Source organism: Protopterus annectens, chromosome 8.part0, assembly GCF_019279795.1.
Source record: "Protopterus annectens isolate FY-2018-M chromosome 8.part0, PAN1.0, whole genome shotgun sequence".
Taxonomy (NCBI): Eukaryota; Metazoa; Chordata; order Ceratodontiformes; family Protopteridae; genus Protopterus; species Protopterus annectens.
Window position 1 is genome coordinate 6,152,903 of NC_056741.1, and position 21,296 is coordinate 6,174,198.

A 21,296-nucleotide genomic window follows, 5' to 3' on the forward strand; every position below is an offset into this window, starting at 1 on the left:
ACTCTTATTGTTGACACCGTTGAGATTTTTTATTATATTTGCTGCCAGTGTGTTATTAATAAGGAATTTGATCCTACCTACTTGTCTATTCCCTGGTCTGTTATCTAACAGTAGGGTGTAGCTGGATTGTATAAATTGCAACAGGCAGAAGCTGTCCTTAAGCCAACAGATTAAACTGTTTTTTCATAAAATAAATAAAGGCAGCAAAATTGAAACAGTGTCTTGGTTTATTACACAGTCTTGTTATGTTAAGTGCTGCTCCCCATCTTTTACAATTCACTGTAGGAAAAGTGGTAACAATTACCACATTAAGTGAAAACTGTGCTCTATTTATGTAGATTCTAGTGAGAGAAGTTGATTAAGGATTTAGGTAATATAGACCAGTGCATAACAGAATTAAATTATGAAATTCTCAACTATCAAACTAAAAACATTGAGGGTATATTGTAGGAGTCATTAAATAGTAAATATTATTGTCTTGCTTAATAATAATATTACCCTCCATTTCTCATCCTGTTGTTTGTATGCTAGTTGAATAAGTAAGTTAAGTGGGATAAACTGGCATGGCCTTTACTATTACTTACAGCAGGTAACATAAATTTGAGGAACACAAGCTCTCTGGGAGATTGGGTGACTAAACTACCAATTGCTACTGCACAGATGTTAGTGCGATAAAGTGCGTGCACCTTTTGTATCAAATATCTTTGAAAGGCAATATATTATGAGAGAATGGCATCAAAAATGTATTTTACTTTCTCATAACCTTGAAAGAAGTTGTATGCGGAAAAAAGGTGCCAAAAAATGTAGACCTTGCAAGATGGTACAAAATGGCGAGAACAGTGTTTAAATGGCATTTATACTGCAGGTAAGGATGATCTTCCAATGATGGGGCACAATGACATCTTAGTTTTTTTACCACCGTCCCTGTGGAGGTCTATAAATTAATCACTTCTAATGTCTAACTAGCATGTAAATACTGTTTTTAAGTATTGGAAGCATGTCAGCAAAAAGCACTACCTCGGGGATTATCTCAACAAGGTATCTAGTCATGAAAAGGCAGTTGCAAACTCTGTGCTGGATGAATAACACTGCCAGAAACAGAACTTCACAATTACTACAGCAAGAATGTTTATGTGTCATTTGCTACAACAAGTATAAAATCCACAGACAATAATGCCAAGATCATCGCATATTCACTGAGATCTTTCAACTACAGACATACTTTCATCTGAATACCTTTAGCGTCCATTACCCTATTCTGTACATAGAGAAACATTCTAATCAGAAAGTACATCAGACTGCCTTATCAGTGCTGATAGCAAGGGGACGGATTTCCTAATTCTGAAAACTACTCAAGACAGAGTGAGTACTTTAATTCAGCCATTAGGGTGGAATACGTGCTAAAGCTTTTGTTGGGTCAGACAGCTACATTTTTACCAAGCTGACACTTACTACCAGTGGAGACTTCATGTGACTGGGAACTCTTCATGGGTCCCCTCACTGTTTATTCATAATATGAGCCAACAGGAAGGTATCCAGAAAAAGACCACACATGAGTGTCCTTGTGCTCGGTTTCCTGTGGGTACATCGTAAGTTTTCATGAAAAGTAAGGCTGTATTTCTTTCCTTATGTAGTCTTCTCTCCTATGTAACCTTTCATACTGACATCTTGGGCATTTATATTTTTTGGATCTTCCTCAGTACAACAACAAGACTTCTAAGTAGCTTAAAATAAAAAGTAAGGCTGCATTTCTTTTGTTATAATATTCTTGTCTTCTTGACAATCTTTCATAGGAATTTCTTTGGGTATTTTCAGGTCTTGCTTTTCCTCAGTACATTTCTGAAATTCTTTAAGCTCCTTTTCTGACATAACTAAATGCAGTATGATTTATCATAGGCAAACACATGGGCATGACTCATCTCTCATGTTGGACAGAGCAAAACAATTTCTAAGAAAGACTCCAGCACAATGATGACCAGAATGCACTGTTGTATGATTGACTCTGCTGTGTCTTTGCTTTCTTGAGTGATGACTATACTCCTGATGTCCATTGTCAGTTACCTGTGTGCTTTTATATTCCCTATATGGCAGTACACTCCAGTATTCACTGTAATCTACTTTTCTGCATTTCTCTCCGTAATGTGTTATCTAGCAAAACAATGACAACATTTGTATCATCCTAGAATGGAGCTCGTAGCATGGTTATATTGCAAATGACAGAATTTAATGCAGTCTTCTATGAATTCTGCCAATAACAAAATGCATTATTAGTGCAAAATGTATGCTATGTGTCCTATTCCTGCCCATGCAAAGGCTGTGGACTTGGTCCTGATAATCTCACTAATGACCATGAATATTGTGTTAATCAGAGCCAGATTCAGTACTATGCAACCAAGGAGGTCACCTAGGACCAACTGGCTGGGAGGGGTGTTCTTCTTTAAGAATGCTCTTTGCATCCATTAGCTCACACTTGTGTCTATGCAAACTGTTTATGTCTTCGTCTTCTGTGCATGTGGAATTTGAATAAGCAATACGTTTCAACTGCAGACAATGGATGGACAAGTAAGAGGTGTGTGTGTGTGTGTGTGTGTGTGTGTGTGTGTGTGTGTGTGTGTGTGTGTGTGTGTGTGTGTGTGTGTGCATGTGTGTGTGTGGTGTGTGTGTAAGAGGTAGCTAGGTGTGTGTGTGTGTGTGTGTGTGTGTGTGTGTGTGTGTGTGTGTGTGTGTGTGTGTGTGTGTGTGTGTGTAAGAGGTAGGTAGCATAACTCTCTACTGTTCAGATTTTTGCCTCATATTTTGGTCTGTTCCTCATAAAATTTGTGATTTTCCAGATATTCGTTGATAAATTAAGTTATTAAATGATAGACATTTGAGTGCCAGACTTCATATCATTTATAAAAATGCATACGAACACAAATCCTGTTATTCTAACAATTTTCTATGTACATGAGAGCAATATTTAAAATCTGTCCCTATTTGTGAGCTTTTGTCCCCATAATTTTAGGTTTTCCCAGGGTTTCTTGCACTAAGAGGGTGAGATGCATGGTAAAGGTGTGTGGGTGTATCTGTGTGCAGTGCCCTATTTAGGGATAGCAGGTGGTTAGTTATTTGTTCAGATTCAAATCCTGTACCTTAGGAACAGGAAACAATAGCCTGAATCCTCTACCCCAACTACCAAGATAAATTTTTCAAGGAATTGAGTTTCAGGTGCATTTTTCGAGGAATTGAATTTCAAATGCATTTTCAAGGGATTGTGAGCTTCAAGGGAAGAGAAGTTTACTGCTGCTCATGCTAACGCTGTTTACAATGTGCAACTGATTTATTTAAGAAAATGGTATCGTTATAGCGCAGTAGAACTGAAAAGCAGTGTTAGTACCACAACAGCATACTTGCTTTGGATGCAGAAGGCTGTGGGTTCTACTCCATAGCATGTAGATGGAGTGCTGATAAGGTGTTGTACTTTAAGGGGGGTGGGGTGCTGCTGTCCTAAGTATGTTCTCCTTTGTATGAGATGCCTAGTAATTATGAACTTATCAGTTTGCCATCCATTCCCTATTGCAATATTATCAGCTTATCATTTTTTAATGAAGAATATGTAATTTATTCTTCAAGGGCAACAAGCATTGAATCTGTAGATGAATCATTGAAATATAAAGTTGTTTGCTAACAGCAACCTCTTCATTAGTTACAAATCTCTTTAACGTGGAATTATGTAGATGACTTTTAATTCTGCAGAGATTGTGCATATTTACTGATATTGATCGATTGTAATGACAGAAGTTTGAGGGGCCTTTTATGGCTGAAATGTTCTGAAATGGGCAGCTGTGTCATTATTGGCACATACATTTTGTTTCATTGCTTACTGGAAAAATGTTCATAACTATAAATTTAAAACATGCTCTAGCATGTGTTGCTGCATTATACAAGGAATATATTTAATAGAATCAGGAAGATAGATCAAAGACTCTTACATGTTTGCATGGTCATGAAAATGTGTGCAAGGGGCCTATGATTTGGAAACAGCCCAAAGGTAAACTTGATCTGCCACTGCCCAGATGCATTTTCTTTAAGTGTGGGTTTCAGTGCTGTTTCAATGACTGTGAGTTTCAAGGGAAGAGACGTTTTAATGGTAAGTGTGTCTTAATTGTGAGACTGTATTACTTTGTTTAGCAAATGTTTATCAGTGTTCCTGCTATAAAATTTAAAATTAAAGTTTTAAATGAAATTAAAATATCTGTAATCATTGTACAATTAAGCAGAAAACAGTATGCACACTGAGAGGTTTGAACAGTGTTTATTTTAACTGGGAAGAAATAACCAAGTATGGGACACTGAATGACTGTGGGGGGGCTGTATATGGGGGACCTGATCCATTACCTTACCTAAGGCCACATTTGACCATGATCCAGCTCTGGTGTTTACCCCACTAATCATCATGTGCATTCACAGGATTTGAGGTTACATAGGGTTTGCATGCTTATGAAGCCTGGCCATACTAATTTAATTCTGTATCAGATAATCACACAATTTGAATCATTCTGCTCTTACGTAGCATCATGCTATCCTTGTAACTGCCAAAACATACACACTGGCTACCATTTTTCTCATGTAGTTAACCAGTGGAGTGGAAATGGCCTTAGCAAGCTCAGACACTGGTTAGGCATCCACCTCCTGCGGAGGGATAATCAGAAGCTCATGATGAGGAACTATGATCATTGCTAGATTCAGCACAAGGATCGCCCTGTCCAGATGGTGAGGCCATGTCAACACTGTTGTACAATCCTCAATACATAAATGCAAATGTTTTCTGTAGCCGCTGTATGAGTTACTGATGCACAGTCATGGCCACATCCATGTTTGCATGTCAGTAAATAATTTAGTCAAAACAATACTCCTTCATCCTAGCCATAAGCACCATGATGTTTCCTGCTGTAGTTTTCATCATTTATCTTGCCTTTCTTAAATTAACTCACACACACACGAGTCATTAAGTGATCTTTATTCCATATTCAGTGCAGTAACTACTCAGAGTACCTTTTAAGCACATTTAGTTGAGGCTAGTTAAAATTACAGTGCTTTTCCTCACAAAGCATTAAAACTATAAGAAAAATACACTTCTGAAAAAAAGGAACAAAGGGCGCCCAAACTGAAAAACATGGCAACTTTATTAAACCATTAGCACCTTTTTCTAAGATTTACAAGACATAATATAGGTAATTTCTTCTCAAAATTTCCCATCTATAATACAAGGCACAGTTGCGGTTTAATGGTAATATAGGTATGGGTGAAGGCAGCCTTCTATTACAGCTTTGCCACATGTAGTAGAAGGTGCTCCAAAGCTTCAACAGTAATATACATACAGAAGGAGACAGCCTTGTATTACAGCTTTCCTACCTATAATACAAGGTGCAGCTGGACTTTAAAGGTAATATAGCTATGTGCGAAGACAGTCTTGTACAGCAGCTGAAAATGTTTGAGAAGAAATTAGCCAAGTTATAACATGTAAACATTGGAAAAAGTGCTAACAGTTTCATAAAATGGCAATGTTTTAAAAACATATTTTGTATTTCTTTTTTTAAATAGAAGAGTTCCTCCTCTGACTAATCCCTTCTACAAGACACAGCAGTGTTCACAGATATTCCTACTACATCTGTGACTGCATTACCCATACAGAATTCTTCAAAACAGAGATGGAATACAGATGGAATGAAATAGTGGCATGAATAGATGATTCATGCTTCTCATTTCTCCAGAATCTTGCATAACTTCCCTCAGTTTGCCCTATCCCTCATATATTTTTTTATTTACTTTCTTGATGTCACAGGGGATTACAATTAGTTAATAATGCTAGATATTAAAGTTTCATACTTATTTTTGAGAAAATGCATGTTGAGCAAAACCTGTTTTTCTTTTAACTTTCTAAGTGAACTAGAGTAATATTTAAAAATTGTCCATGATTTTGTTTCCTTCTCCAAAATTCTTATGCAAAGAAGTTGAGGTATTTTTGGTCATTACCTCATAATATTTGTTGTTTTCTGACAAATTATTTTGGATTGCAGTTATTAAATAATGAATGACATGCGAGTTCCAGACTTTATATCCTTCAGAAAATGTGTGCTAATCCCAACCATGTTTTCTCTACTGTTTTGGTTGTTATATATATATATATATATATATATATATATATAAGAGAAATATTTAAAATCTGTTCCTGATTTTGGGTCATTGCCTGTGGTTCATAGGTCCATAGAAGATTACTAGTCTATTGGTACAAGAGCCTTTAGAAGCTCAACAAATACTACCCAGGATATGATAATATTATATCTTAATTTCCTAGATATGGGATGGGGTAGTTTCAGAATAGTGGGTCTTTGGGTGTTGAAGCCCAGAGTCATTTTACAGACTGCCTCTGTCCATAAGGGACATGGGTAGTACTCTGGGAGTGAATTTACAGTTCCCCATCCATTTATCCAAATTCTTTTTGAAGACAATGAGAGACAGACTTTGTTTTATGAAGATGGGATGTTTATTCCATAGATGAGGTAGAGTCTGGGATACGAATCTGTCTCTCCAGCAAGCTCTGTTAGAGTCAGAAATAATGTTTAGGTCCATGGAATGCATAACCCTCATATAAGTTTTCTTGCAAATATGTAACATTTTCATGCATCAGAGAAGGCCTTGTAGGTTTGGCATAAGTCCCCCTCTCAATAAATGGTATGAAATGGAGTAAAGAGATACGACTTTAAGTTGGTCTGCATATGACATGTGTCTTACGGTATTTTTTTTTTATTTTTTATTTTTTGAGAAACCTCTGGGACAGGTCCAGTTGGTGTAAGTACCTTGTTAGGTAAAGGAGAAGGGAACATTGTACTCGTTTTTGGGTCTTATGAGGGTAGAGTACAATGGCATTATGACTTCCTTTGATATTGATGCCATGCCTTTACTTATAAGTTGAGCTACATAGAAGGATTTCCTCACTACTGTAGCTACCTGGTGGTCAAGGTTATGGTTACTATCTATCTGTGTTCTTAGGTCTCTTACCACTGGGTCAACTTTTAGGGGTGTGCTATTAATATTGTACTTTTCAGAGATTTCTGGTTTATGAAAGGGTATGATTATGCATTTTTTAGCATTTAGTCACAGACCATGGTCTTGGCACCAGCCGTTTTTCATTTTTAGACCTGTTTATAGAATGTCAGCATCATTTGAGGATTCAATGATTGCTCCCAGCTTACAGTCATCAGAAAAGTTGGTGAGCCAGAGGCCCCCAACATTGGCCTTCACTTCAGAGAAGTATATACCAAACAAGAGGGGTCCCAACACTGAGCCCTGTGGGACATTGCTAGTAACAGGTTTCTTACTGGAAGCAGATTCACCTACCTAGACAACATGTGCCCTGTCAGTGAGCCAGCTTGCTGTCCATTTGACAATGTAGGGGGTTATGCCTAACTCAGAAGTTTAACGGTCATCCCCCAGTGAGGGATTTTGTTGAAAGCTTTGGCCAGGTCTAGATAAGTGGTGTGTACCATTTTACCCTCATCCATGGCCCTGCTGACTTTCTTCAAGAAGTCCACCTGACTGAGCAGACAAGACCTTCATTTGACAAAGTCGAATTGGGTCTTGGCCAGTGTTTTGAAGATTTCCAGTGTCATTATTGATCAGGTCCATGATAATTATCTCCATGACTTTGCAGATAGGACCGATCAAGCTTATGGGTCTGTAATTCCTTTGGTCAGTTGAAGGGGCCCCTTGTGCAGAAGGACAAATGTTGTAGTCCTCCATTCCTCTGGAACAAAGACTGACTGGAGGCTGTGGTTAAAGAAGGCATTTAGTAGCCCTGATAGATTCTGTTTTAAGCTATTAAAGAAGAACCCTGGAATGTTGTAAGGACCCATGGAGGCTGTGTTTTTGGCTTCGGTGAGCACAGCAAGGATCTGTTCCCTCTTAATGACCGGAAGGTGGGATGGTTGCAGGTATTTCTTTTGGTGTGGTAGAAGGTGATGAGGGATAAGTTTGAACAGAAGTTGTTGGTCAGCAGGTTTGCTATGGTTTCAGGCTGGAAGTAAGTGCTGTCATTCATGATTAACTCAGCACATTGCTAAGCATTTCCCCTGAGGTTATGAACATAATTAAAAAAGCCACTTATAACATCAGTACCACTACCTTCTAAAATTCTAAAATCATACACATGTCATCCACCAACCTATATTACTTTAAAGTTAGTGACAATGGGTTGAAATATTTCATGTTCCCACCAGCCAAGAACTAATTATTAGGTCTGCACCAGTTTATCTGGACTTTCTTTTATAAGTAATCTTTCTGTTTATTATTATTGTTGTTATTGTTTTTATTATCGTCATTAAGGCTCATCCTAAAGTCCCATTAATAGGAGGTCCGTAGAGCTTTTTGAGGGAATATTTGTGATATTACAGTCTGTAGATTTGTAATACTGAAGGGAGAGCGATGTAGCCTATGGAGATGTGAAAGTGGTTATGATTTCCTATTGTCAGTTAAATAAAGACGCAGTTTAGGCTTTTGTCACTGTTGTTGTTGGCACTGGTGACTTTTTTATTATATTTGCTGCCATTGTGTTATTAATAAGGAATGTGATCCTACCTACTTGTCTATTCCCTGGTCTCTTATCTAACAGTAGAGTGTAGTGGGATTGCATGAATTGCAAGAGGCAGAAGTTGTCCTTAAACCAACAGATTAAACTGTTTTTTCATAAAAAAATGTTAAGGCAGCATAACTAAAACAGTGTCTTGGTTTACTACAAAGTCTTGTTATGTTAAGTGCTGCTCCCAGTCTTTTACAGTTCACTGTAGGAGAAAGCAATAACAATTACCACATGAAGTGAAAACTGTGTTCTATTTATGTAGATTCTAGTGAGAGAAGTTGATTAATTAAGGACTTGAGTAGTATAGACTAGTGCACAACAGAATTAAATTATGAAATTCTCACCTATCAAACTAAAAACATAAAATAGTAATATATTATTGTCTTGCTTAATAATAATATTACCTGCCATTTCTCATCCTGTTGTTTGTATGCTAGCTGAATAAGTAAGTTCAGTGGGATAAACTGGCATGGCCTTTACTATTACTAACAGCTGGTAACATAAATTTGAGGAACACAAGCTCTCTGGGAGATTGGGTGACTAAACTACTAATTGCTACTGCACAGATGTTAGTACGATAAAGTGCGTGCACCTTTTGTATCAAATATCTTTGAAAGGGAATATATTATGAGAGAATGGCATCAAAAATGTATTTTACTTTCTCATAACCTTGAAAGAAGTTGTATGCGGAAAAAGGTGCCAAAAAATGTAGGCCTTGCAAGATGGTACAAAATGGCCAGAACAGTGTTTAAATGGCATTCATACTGCAGGTAAGGATGATCTCTTACCAATGATGGGGCACAATTACATCTTAGTTTTTTTACCACCGTCTCTGTGGAGGTCTATAAATGAATCACTTCTAATGTCTAACTAGCATGTAAACACTGTTTTTAAGTATTGGAAGCATGTCAGAAAAAAGCACTACCTCGGGGATTATCTCAACAAGGTATCTAGTCATGAAAAGGCAGTTGCAAACTCTGTGCTGGATGACTAACACTGCCAGAAACAGAACTTCACTATTACTACAGCAAGAATGTTTATAAGTGTCATCTGTTACAAGTATAAAATCCACAGACAATAATGCCAAGATCATTATATATTCACTGAGATCTTTCAACTACAGACATACTTTCATCTGAATACCTTTAGCTTTCATTACCCTATTCTGTACATAGAGAAACATTCTAATCAGAAAGTACATCAGACTGCCTTATCAGTGCTGATAACAAGGGGACGGATTTCCTAATTCTGAAAATTACTCAAGACAGAGTGAGTACTTTAATTCAGCCATTAGGGTGGAATACGTGCTAAAGCTTTTGCTGGGTCAGATAGCTACAGTTTCACCAAGCTGACACTTACTACCAGTGGAGACTTCATGTGACTGGGAACTCTTCATGGATCCCCTCACTGTTTATTCATAAGATGAGACGACAGGAAGGTATCCAGAGAGAGACCACACATGAGTGTCCTTGTGCCAGGTTTCCTGTGTGTGCATCATAAATTTTCATGAAAAGTAAGGCTGTATTTCTTTCCTTATGTAGTCTTCTCTCCTATGTAATCTTTCATACTGACATCTTGGGCATTTATATTTTTGGATCTTCCTCAGTACAACAACAAGACGCCTAAGCAGCTTAAAATAAAACCTAAGGCTGCATTTCTTTCGTTATAATATTCTTGTATTCTTGACAATCATTCATAGGAATTTCTTTGGGTATTTTCAGGTCTTGCTTTTCCTCAGTACATTTCTGAAATTTTTTAAGCTCCTTTTCTGCCATAACTAAATGCAGTATGATGTATCATAGGCAAACACATGGACATGACTCATCTCTCATGTTGGACAGAGCAAAGCAATTTCTAAGAAAGACTCCAGCACAATGATGACCAGAATGCACTGCTGCATGATCGACTCTGCTGTGTCTTTGCTTTCTTGAGTAATGACTATATTCCTGATGTTCATTGCCAGTTACCTGTGTGCTTTTATATTCCCTGTGGGGCAGTAAACTCTGGTATTCATCGTAATCTACTTTTCTGCGTTGCTCTCTGTAATGAGTTCTCTAGCAAAATGGTGACATTTGTATCATGCTAGAATGGAGCTCATAGCATGGTTATATTGCAAATGGCAGAATTTAATGCAGTCTTCTATGAATTCTGCCAATAATAAAATGCATTATTAGTGCAAAATCTATTGTATGGGTCCCATTCCTGCCCTTGCAAAAGCTGTGGACCTTGGTCCTGATAATCTCACTAATGACCATGAATATTGTGTTAACCAGAGGTAGATTCAGTACTATGCAACCAGGGAGGTCACCTAGGGCCAACTGGCTGGGAGGGGGACCCACTGACTGGGATAGGACCTGCTGGCCAGGGGATAATTTTTTTTAATTTAAAAAATGAAAAAAATACATATTTTTAAAGGGTGTTCTTCTTTAAGAATGCTCTTTGTGTCCTTTAGCACACACTTGTGTCTGTGCAACCTGTTTATGTCTTCGTCTTCCACGCATGAGGAATTTGAATAAGCAATACATTTCAACTGCAGACCATAGCTGGACAAGTAAGAGGTGTGTGAGTGTGTGTGTGCAATTGTGCACAAAATATGAATACAAGATGTTTGGACTGTGGACCATGGACGGACAAGTAAGAGGTATGTGTGTGTGTGTGTGTGTGTGTGTGTGTGTGTGTGTGTGTGTGTGTGTGTGTGTGTGTGTGTGTGTGTGTAAAAGACATTCATAGGTAAGTAGGTGTGTGTGTGTGTGTGTGTGTGTGTGTGTGTGTGTGTGTGTGTGTGTGTGTGTGTGTGTGTGTGTGTGTAGATAGGTGGGGGGGTCTGTATAAGAGGTAGATAGGTGTGTGTGTGTGTGTGTGTGTGTGTGTGTGTGTGTGTGTGTGTGTGTGTGTGTGTGTGTGTGTGTGTGTGTGTGTGTGTGTGTGTGTGTGTGTGTGTGTGTGTGTGTGTGTGTGTGTGTGTGTGTGTGCATAAGGGGTAGGTAGCATAACTGTACTGTACAGATTTTTGCAGAATGTCCAGATTTTTGCCTCATATTTTTGTTCTTTTTCTCATAAAATTTGTGATTTTCTGGAAATTCATTCAGGAATTAAGTTACTAAATAATGCTAGACATTTGAGTTTCAGACTTCATATCATTTATAAAAATCCTGTTATTCTAACAATTTTGTCCTAAGTATGTCCTCCTTTGTATGGGATGCCTAGTAACTATGAACTTGTCAGTTTGCCATCCATTCCCTATTGCAATATCACCAGCTTATCATTTTTAATGAAGAATAGGTAATTTATTCTTCAAGTGCAACAAGCACTGAATTTGCAGATTAATCACTGAAATATAAAGTTGTTTGCTAACAGCAACCTCTTCATTAGTTACAGATCTCTTTAACGTGGAATTATGCAGATGACTTTTAATTCTGCAGAGATTGTGCATATTTACTGAAATTGATGGATTGTAATGACAGAAGTTTGAGGAGCCTTTTATGGTTGAAATGTTCTGAAATGGTCAGTTTTGTCATTATTGGTGCATATATTTTGTTTCATTGTTTACTGGAAAAATGTTCAAAACTATAAATTTAAAACACACAGGTGATGCGGGGAGAAGTTTGAACTGAACTTGTCGGTCAGCAGGTTTGCTATGGTTTCAGGCTGGATGTAAGTGCTGTTGTTCATGATTAACTTGGCACATTGCTAAGCATTTCCCCTGAGGTTATGAACATAATTAAAGAAGCCACTTATAACATCAGTACCACTACCTTCTAAATGTTCAAAACTATAAATTTAAAACACACAGGTGATGCGGGGAGAAGTTTGAACTGAACTTGTCGGTCAGCAGGTTTGCTATGGTTTCAGGCTGGATGTAAGTGCTGTTGTTCATGATTAACTTGGCACATTGCTAAGCATTTCCCCTGAGGTTATGAACATAATTAAAGAAGCCACTTATAACATCAGTACCACTACCTTCTAAAATCATACAAAGGTCATCTAGCAACCTATTATAGTATATTACTTTAATGGTAGTGACAATTGGTTGAAATATTTCATGTTCCCACCAGCCAAGAACTAAATTAGCAAATGCTGGTGCTACCACAGAACCCATTACCACACCTTTTATTTGTTTATAAATGTTGTTATTGAACAAAAAATAATTGTTTTCCAATAAAATTTCCAACAAACTGCAATAAAAATTCACATCATTATTATTCAGAGAACTAAACTTTGTTAAAAATCTACTAACATATTTCACTCCCATATCATGTTCACAGGTTCATAGGTGTGTACTAGGCTAATGTCCCTGGAGCCTTTACAAGCCTAGCCCATAGAAGTGTCCTGGCATCGTGCCACCCGGCATTATGGGATACTAGTAAAAAGTGAACATATGTCTATATTCACACATATATTCTTATCAGGATTAAACTCATAAATATTCATATATATGACCTCAATTTCTGTACCAAGTAGTTAAAGACATAATTTAAATACAAAGAGATACCCTCTGTAGCATAAAATGGGGCTGAAACAATAGGTCGGAAAGGTGGGTTCATAATATCTTTGTGAATTTTAGGAATTCTGAATAGAATTGATGGATAATTCTGTATGTGTTAATTACGGGTTCCTATTACCTTATCAAAAAGCCATAATATCGAATGGCTTTTCATCGAACTGGAAAAGTCAAAAGCTGAAAATAGCAAAAACATGAATGAGCAAATTCTTTCCCTGGAAGAGAAACCGCTTAGCTATCCTTGTGAGTTTGCCCTTTGCCCCACTGTAGTGCGATCTCAGAGTTGGTATATTTAGTTAGGGGGTGTGGGGGGCACAGCCCCCCACTTTATGTTTAGATTAGTGTGTAGTTGGTGGTAGGGCTAGTGATTTCTTTCCCAGGGAAAGAATTCGCTCATTTGCGTTTTCACTATTTTCAGCTTTCAACTTTGCCGGTTCGATGAAAAGCCGTTCGATATTACAGCTTTTCGATAAGGTAATATAGACCCGTTAATTATTATAGTTAGGTATTAATGTTTACTGGCTTTACAGTGTGTTTATATTAAAAGTGGTGTTTTTACTTGTTATTCTGATGAAGTCTATTAGGATGAAAGCAAATATTAAAACATCGCTACACTAATGTGCTTTGTGTCACTCTTCTTACTCTTTGAAGTGCTTAGTGGTTTTTATTTTGCATTTTGGTCATTTACCACTATTGGCTTGGACTGTGTTTCTGTTCTTTGTATTGGCAAGCTGGTCATTCATTACAAAATTCACAGATGTGTATTACGTTGTTCAAATAGTTCAATATGTATCTATGCAATAGCATCGGGATGGTTTACGCATACTTAGGCTTAATTAGCTTCACAAATCATTGGCGAGTAAATCGTTTATTAATAGAATGGAGTTATTTAAAGGGTAATGGCAGAGACAAACCATGATCTTTTAGGACAGTATTATTTTTCACGTTGATTTTGGGGTTTAAAAAAGTGGCAGAGGACTTTCTCACATTCTTTGTTTGTCAGCCTTATTCACTTGGTGTTATGCTGGTGCACCCCCTAACTAAATATACCAACTCTGAGATCGCACTACAGTGGGGCAAAGGACAAACTCACAAGGATAGCTAACATCAGTTAAGTCCTGCTGTTCCTCTACTCGGGAGATTTTGCTATGATCCAAAAAGCTGTATTTGTTTGGTAAACAAAATCCTAAAACTGATCAGGCCAGTGAGCACCTTCATATCCAGTCAGTCCAAATTGGGGGTGGGGTACATTTAGTCAATGCAAGTTTTGTAATTCCCCCCCCCCCCCCCCAGGATCTTGTGTTTAGATTGCATTCAGTTCAAAAAGCACAAGACCAGCAAACACTGGCAATATTAGCAAACTTTTTATTTCATGGTGCAAAAGCACATATAGAGTAACAATTCAGACCGGTTTCGGCTGTACTGTTACTTAGCCTTCATCAGTGTGAATGCAATACAACATTTTACTCCTTATATATGATTAAAAATTAAGCATGTGACCAATTAAAGGTGCTCATTTAATCCAGGTTTAAATAAACCCCCTGACTAAATGATTCATTTTTTTCTCCTTTGCATTTAATATTTCATGCCAACCAGATTTATGGGATCTGGACCACCCTATTTTGTCAATCACTGTGAAGCTAACTACAGCATTTTTTATGCAGTATGGTATGTTTATATAGGGCATTGGTTAATTTATGGTGTTTGATATCACTGAGGTGTTCAGACATTCTAAACTTCAACGGCCTCGATGTTTGCTATATATAAAAAGCTGAACAGCTGCAACTAGCAAGATATATTACCCAGTCTGTATGACAGTTGGCAAAAAAAAATGTCAAAAACCTGATCAGTATTTTTGCTACTGAAACTTTTGGTCTTAAAAATTCTAGGGCAATGGACTCAGTGTCCACATGGGAAGCAACCAATTAAGGGATCCCCTGAGAGTGTAACTTGGGAATAATGTTTATCCTTGTCATGCTGGTGTTTATAATGATTAAAGTGTTCTGCCAATTGTTTTCCTTTCCTGAAGGAAAAATAACATTTATTTCCCAAAATTTCACTTAATCTGTTTTTGGCCAACAGGATATTCCAGTGGTGTTGGACGCTGTCCATCAATACCCCAGTGTTATGACCATAGGTAGTCACAAACCTTAAGGGGAATCCCCCACCTTTGGATTTTTCTTTATATTGAAGGAAGTTCTCCCTTTTCATATTTTCCACACAGTTTTTGACATGCAGAACTTGTCCCATTTTGTACCCCCTGTCCCTGAATCTAGATACCAGGTCATCTCTGAAATGCCCATATGTGCTCTCATCAGAACAGATGCATTTTATCCTCATAAACTGGGACTTAGGAATGTTCTTGCAGATATAGGGGGGGTGAAAGCTGGTGGCATGGAGAAGGGAGCTGTGTTCGGGGAATTTACGATAAACTTCAGTGGTCAAAGTATGATCCGGAGCCCTAATTACTAGAAGATCCAAGAAGGTGATCCTATCTTTGTGATAATTAACCACAAATTTTATTCCCCATTTATTCTCATTTAAATAACTAATAAACTCCAATAGATATTCAACATCTGATCTCCAAACCAACCAGCAATCATCCAAGTATCTCTTCCAAATATCCCTTTCCCCCATGAATAAATTGTGGGAGCAGTCATAGATAATCTGTTCCTCAATATATGCCATGAATAAATCAGCATATATTGGGGCGAATGATGCTCCCATGGCCATGCCCTGCATCTGCAAGAAACATTTGTCCTGATAAAAAAAGACATTCTTAGTGAGCACATGTTCTGTGAGGCCAGTAAGAAAGATATTGAACCCAGGCAGGTAAAGTTCTGTTTTGTATAACCAGTATTCCAAGGCCTCAAGCCCTGCCCAATGCGGGATATTGGTATACAAGGCTATGACATCTAATGTACACAGTAACCAGTCCGGTTCAAGGTGCATTTCAGAAATGACCTGGAGGAATTTGGTAGTATCTCTAATTCGAGCTCTTACACATTTACATAATGGCTTCAGGTATTTAGTGAGAAACAGGGACAGAGGTTCAGTGAGGGAACCCCTCCCCGAAATAATTGGTCTACCAGGGGGACTGCGGGGATTTTTGTGTATTGTGGGCAAGAAATAAATGTATTGTTGACTAGGATCTGTTAGTGTCAAATGTAACTTAGTAGTGTTGTTAATGATGCCCTCCTCTAATGCTAAGGACAAAAACTCATCGATCTGTTTTTTAAATAAAGGGGTGGGTTTAATACTTAAATGTGTATAGTAACAGACATCCAAGAGTTGCCTATTAGCTTCCATGTCATACTTTGTCCAATCTTGCACCACCACAGCCCCTCCTTTATCAGCCCCCAAAATAACCAATTCATGATTCCTGGCTAACTTGACGATGTTTTCCATATCAATCTTTGAGATATTGTTAGCCTTAGGTCTATGATCCCTGGAGTGAAAATGCAGATCTTTGATGATAGAATTTTGGAACATGAACACATTATTGTTCATTGGAGGCATGAATGAAGATCTATGATATCTGAATTCATCAGTAGTCTCTGAGGGTTCCTTATCCTGAAAAAATAATTTTAAATTTAAATTCCTACAAAATGTTACTACATCATTAGCAAAATTCTCTTCAGGCACAAATAATTCAGGTATAAATAATAAACCTTTATTTAAAATGTCCATATCCAAAGTACAAAGGGCATAAGATGAAATATTAGTAACATTAACATTTATTTCCTTACAAACATTTGTAACAGAGCCTCCATGTTGTTCACATCTTCTATGTTTCCTGCCCCCCTCCTCCTTGGTTTAAATCCGAAGGAACATAACAGTTCCTTCTTTTCAATGCTGGGGATCCTGTGATTCCCTGAAGGCTCAAACTCCAGTCCTGAGGAGGATTCCTCCCCTGAGGTCTCTACACTAGATGTAGATACCTTTTTCATAATGGATCTAGGGTGTTTCTTTTTTGAAGGGTTCCTCTTAAATTGTGCAAAATGGACATGTTTATCTCTGCCTATATTGAAGGGTCCCCCTGTCATAATCTGCTAAGTCTCTGAGAAACTTCTTTTTCTTCCTGTCTCTTAATTGGGTTTCTAAAGTCATAAGTTCCTGGCTAAGATTTTTCAAACTGGAGGTGTAAATAGGTTGTCCCTCATATCTTCTAACAGTATCACACAATTGGGTGATGGACTCTATTTCACTGTCAATTACTCTATTATGATGTTCAGCTAATATTTCCACAAACTTTAAGGAAGCTTGCTGTTGGGGTTCACCCCATTGTTTTAAAAGAATCTCATTAGGATTACAACCTAGAGGCTGCGTGCATATACGTAGGCCTCTTGGTGTGATCCCTTTGGTAATGTATGCCCTGAAGAGCTTATAATGCCATACATTATTGCATAATAGTCGCATGTGCTTTGTAAGTTTGGAAAAAATGGCTTTGCAACTATCTTCATTAGTGGATGGATTAATGTCACTCCCTACCACACTGGCTGTGCCGAGCACAAAGATAGCCAAGTCCTCTCAATCGGAGGCTAATTCATGTAGTAAATTGGTTAATTCTATTAGTGAATATATAGGTTCATAGGTAGGTACTAGACTATCTGCCCAAGGGCAATTATAAGCCTAGCCAGAGTGTGTCGGCTTTCGCCGCCTCGTTAATTAATTAACTGAGCCTCTGGCAAGCAGAGCCAATGAAGTGATCCCAGGGGTGTACTTTCTGTTACCCATCCACTCGTCAAGGCTTCTCTTGAAGAGTGTTAGTGAGGGGCTCTGCCTAATGTAGTTAGGAATTTTGTTCCAAAGCATGGTGAGTCTTTGTGACAGGAATCTATCCCTCCAGCATGTTCAATTTATTGTTGTGGCGAGGTTTAGCTCACTAGAGCACTTGGCTCGCAGTGACTTGGATTTCTTTAGGTGGAGCATGTCCATCAATTCTGAGTTGGACATGGCTTTGTAAGTCAGGCAGTGATCACCTCTGAGTAAGTGATATGCCACTGAGTACAGCCAGAGTTTTTTCAGTCGGATTGCATAGGACATATGTTTGAGGCCAGTAATCCTCTTGGTGAGGTACTTTTGTGGTCGTTCAAGCTGTTGGAAGTGTCTTGTGAGGTACATCTCAAATGGGGCATTGTATTCTATGATGGGTCTGATAAGTGATGAGTAGAGGGGTATTATAACCTCTTTATTTCTAGATGCGAACCCCTTAGTAATTAGATGAGCCACATAGAAGGATTTCCTAACTACTTTGGCAATATGATTGTCAAAGGAGAGATTACTATCTACCTGGGTCTACCAGATCTCTTATTACATCTTCCGTATTAAGGGGGCTGCCACCTATGTGGTAATTCATGGGTGTTTTGTTTTTCCCAAATGGGATGACTATGCATTTTTTGGCATTTAGCTTGAGGCCATGACTTTGACACCAGGTGTCTGTCTCAGTAAGGTCTTTTTGGAGGATGTCCATGTCAGCCGGAGAGTCAGTTATGGCTCCCAGTTTGCCATCATCAGCAAACTTGGTTAGCCATACTACTCCTGTGTTCGCCTGTACTTCTGAGAAATATATGCAGAACAGTAGGGGTCCCAGAACTGAGCCTTGCAGGACACTACTTGTGACTGGTTTAGAGTCAGACCTGGAGCCCACTATTCTTACTGTGTGAGTTCTGTCTGTAAGCCAGCTCGCAACCCATCTTGTGACGTAGGGGTTTATGTTCAGGCAGGTGAGTTTTTCTATAATACCCGAATGAGGAATGGTGTCGAACGCCTTGGTGAGATCAAGGTAGGCTGTGTGAACCACCTTTCCCTCATCTATGGCCTTGGTAACTGTTTCAAAGAAGTCAACCAGGTTTAGTAGGCATGATCTGCCCTTAACAAAGCCGAACTGGGTTGGGTCAAGTGTTTGGAGGTTCCCAATGTCTTTGTTAATGAGTTCCATGGTGATGCGCTCCATAGCCTTGCAGAACAGGCTAGTCAGGCTTATGGGGTAATAGTTACCAGGGTCAGTTGTGGCCCCTCCTTTGTGGTGTGGAATAACCATTGCTGTGTGTCATTCTATGGGCACATAGCCTGTGGAGAGGCTGAGGTTGAACAGCGTGTTTAGGTGGGGGGTTAGTTCGTACTGTAGTTCATGCAAGATGCAGCCTGGGACACCATCTGGCCCCAATGATGCTGTGTTTTTGGCTTTTGAAATGGCTGTTTTCACCTGTGCTTCTGTGATTTCAGGGACACTACACTTTTCCGGTATTGTTGTGGGCCCTTTTGAAGGTGAGAGGGAGGTGAAGTTTGCACTGAATCTATCTGCCAGTATGTTGGCAATATCAGTAGGTTCAGTATATTTTGTGCTATTTTGCACTATCTCAGAGCATATCTGCGAGTTGCCACTTAGATTCTTGACATAGCTAAAGAAGGCTTTGTGGTTATCTTTCAAATCCTTGGCTATTTTTCTTTCAAAGTTAGCCTTGGATGATTTTATGAGGGACCTTAGTTTCTTACTGATACTGATCAGGGATGTCTTTCCTTCTTGGGATTTGTTTTTTTTCTGAACTAGTTTCCTCCTTTTGTTGTATAACCTGTTTTATAATAACCAATGTATGTAAAAAGCCACAGAGAAGCAAGTCTGATGTCAAAAATCCCTGTGTCCAAATATATTCAAGTATCCATGACACCAAATGATCAAAATATCAGTTGACCACCAAGGCCATAATAAACCAAAATAAATGGAAATAGGACAATGTCAACCACTATAGAAATTTATAAGGACAATATCAGCCCCTGTCATGTATAGTTCCAAATTTCACAGTGCTGAGTCCATTATAAGTATATATCTGTTAAAATGTAAGATACCTAACCCAAGTCAGTCTCTGTAAATAAATGAACATTATCAACCCATGTTAATTGCACATTGCTGAGTTCATTGAAACAAAGACCACTGGGATATTAATATGAGTGCTGCATCCAATTCTGTTTTTAAAACACCAAAAGGCATTTACATTAATCTAAAGTTGTACCTCAATTGATTCTAGGTGTCAGAAAACCTTCCCCATTCTCAATGGCCAAAAAGTAATGAGTAATATCTTTGATAACACAGCAGGCCAAAAATGGTAGAAAGCCTCACATTGATGCATGCACTAGTTATAAAATATAAAAATATATAAATATATACATACTAAACAAATATGCAAAAGGCATAATTAATGTATGGGACCATAGAAGATGAATAGGTAGTACTTATCTGTCTTATGTCTTTTTAAAGTCCCCAATGCTATGGTCTAAGCCTTCATAGCAAATGAACTCGTATAATGAGCACAATATAATACAAACATAATCATACCATCCTTAAATGTTTAGGCTTGCTTATACCCAAAATCACAACTGCCAAATAAGACAGGTGCAACTTTTCAATGTTCCCTAAAAACATATTAGATAGTGGCAGTCTAAATAAACAAACTATGGATGATGCAGTTATTATGATTGTAAAGCATTAATTTGGTGCAATAAAGCATATAGTGTGTCCAAAAATAAATTATAAAGGTAAACTTGTATCGTTCACCCAACACAATGAAGTGTAAAGGTTACTAAATATGTCCTTCATGGAATCATAGTGTCCACTGATGAAAGAATCCAACCAAAAAGTCTTATAGTTCCAAATATTATAGTCCCAATAGATCTGGTCGTGTTTTTCTTTGTTTCTGATGCGTGTCCCTAAACCCAATAATTAAAAGGCTAAAGCAAAATATATATATTACCCTGATTGGTTAATTATTTCCATGACACCACATCCAATATCCAATCCAAAATCAAGAAAAGTAGAAAATGCTCCACCATGCAATTCCCTTTCAGCAAAAAATGGCGTCCCACATTCTATAATGTAGTGTCCGTTGTTACTGATACACCAAAATAAATTATCAGTAAACTGGCTAAGTGTGGAGCTAAAACAGTTTGGCCAAATTTGATATTTGTTTAAAGAACATTAGTTCCAATGAAACCTGTATCATTCACCCAACAAAATGTGAAAATTGCTAAATATGTTCTTCATGAAAACATAATGTCCACTGATGAAAGAATCCAACCAAAAAAGTCTAATAATTCCAAATATTATAGATCCAATTGACCTGGTCGTGTTTTCCTATGTTTCCGATGCGTGTCCCTTAACCAATGGTCAAAAAGGCAACA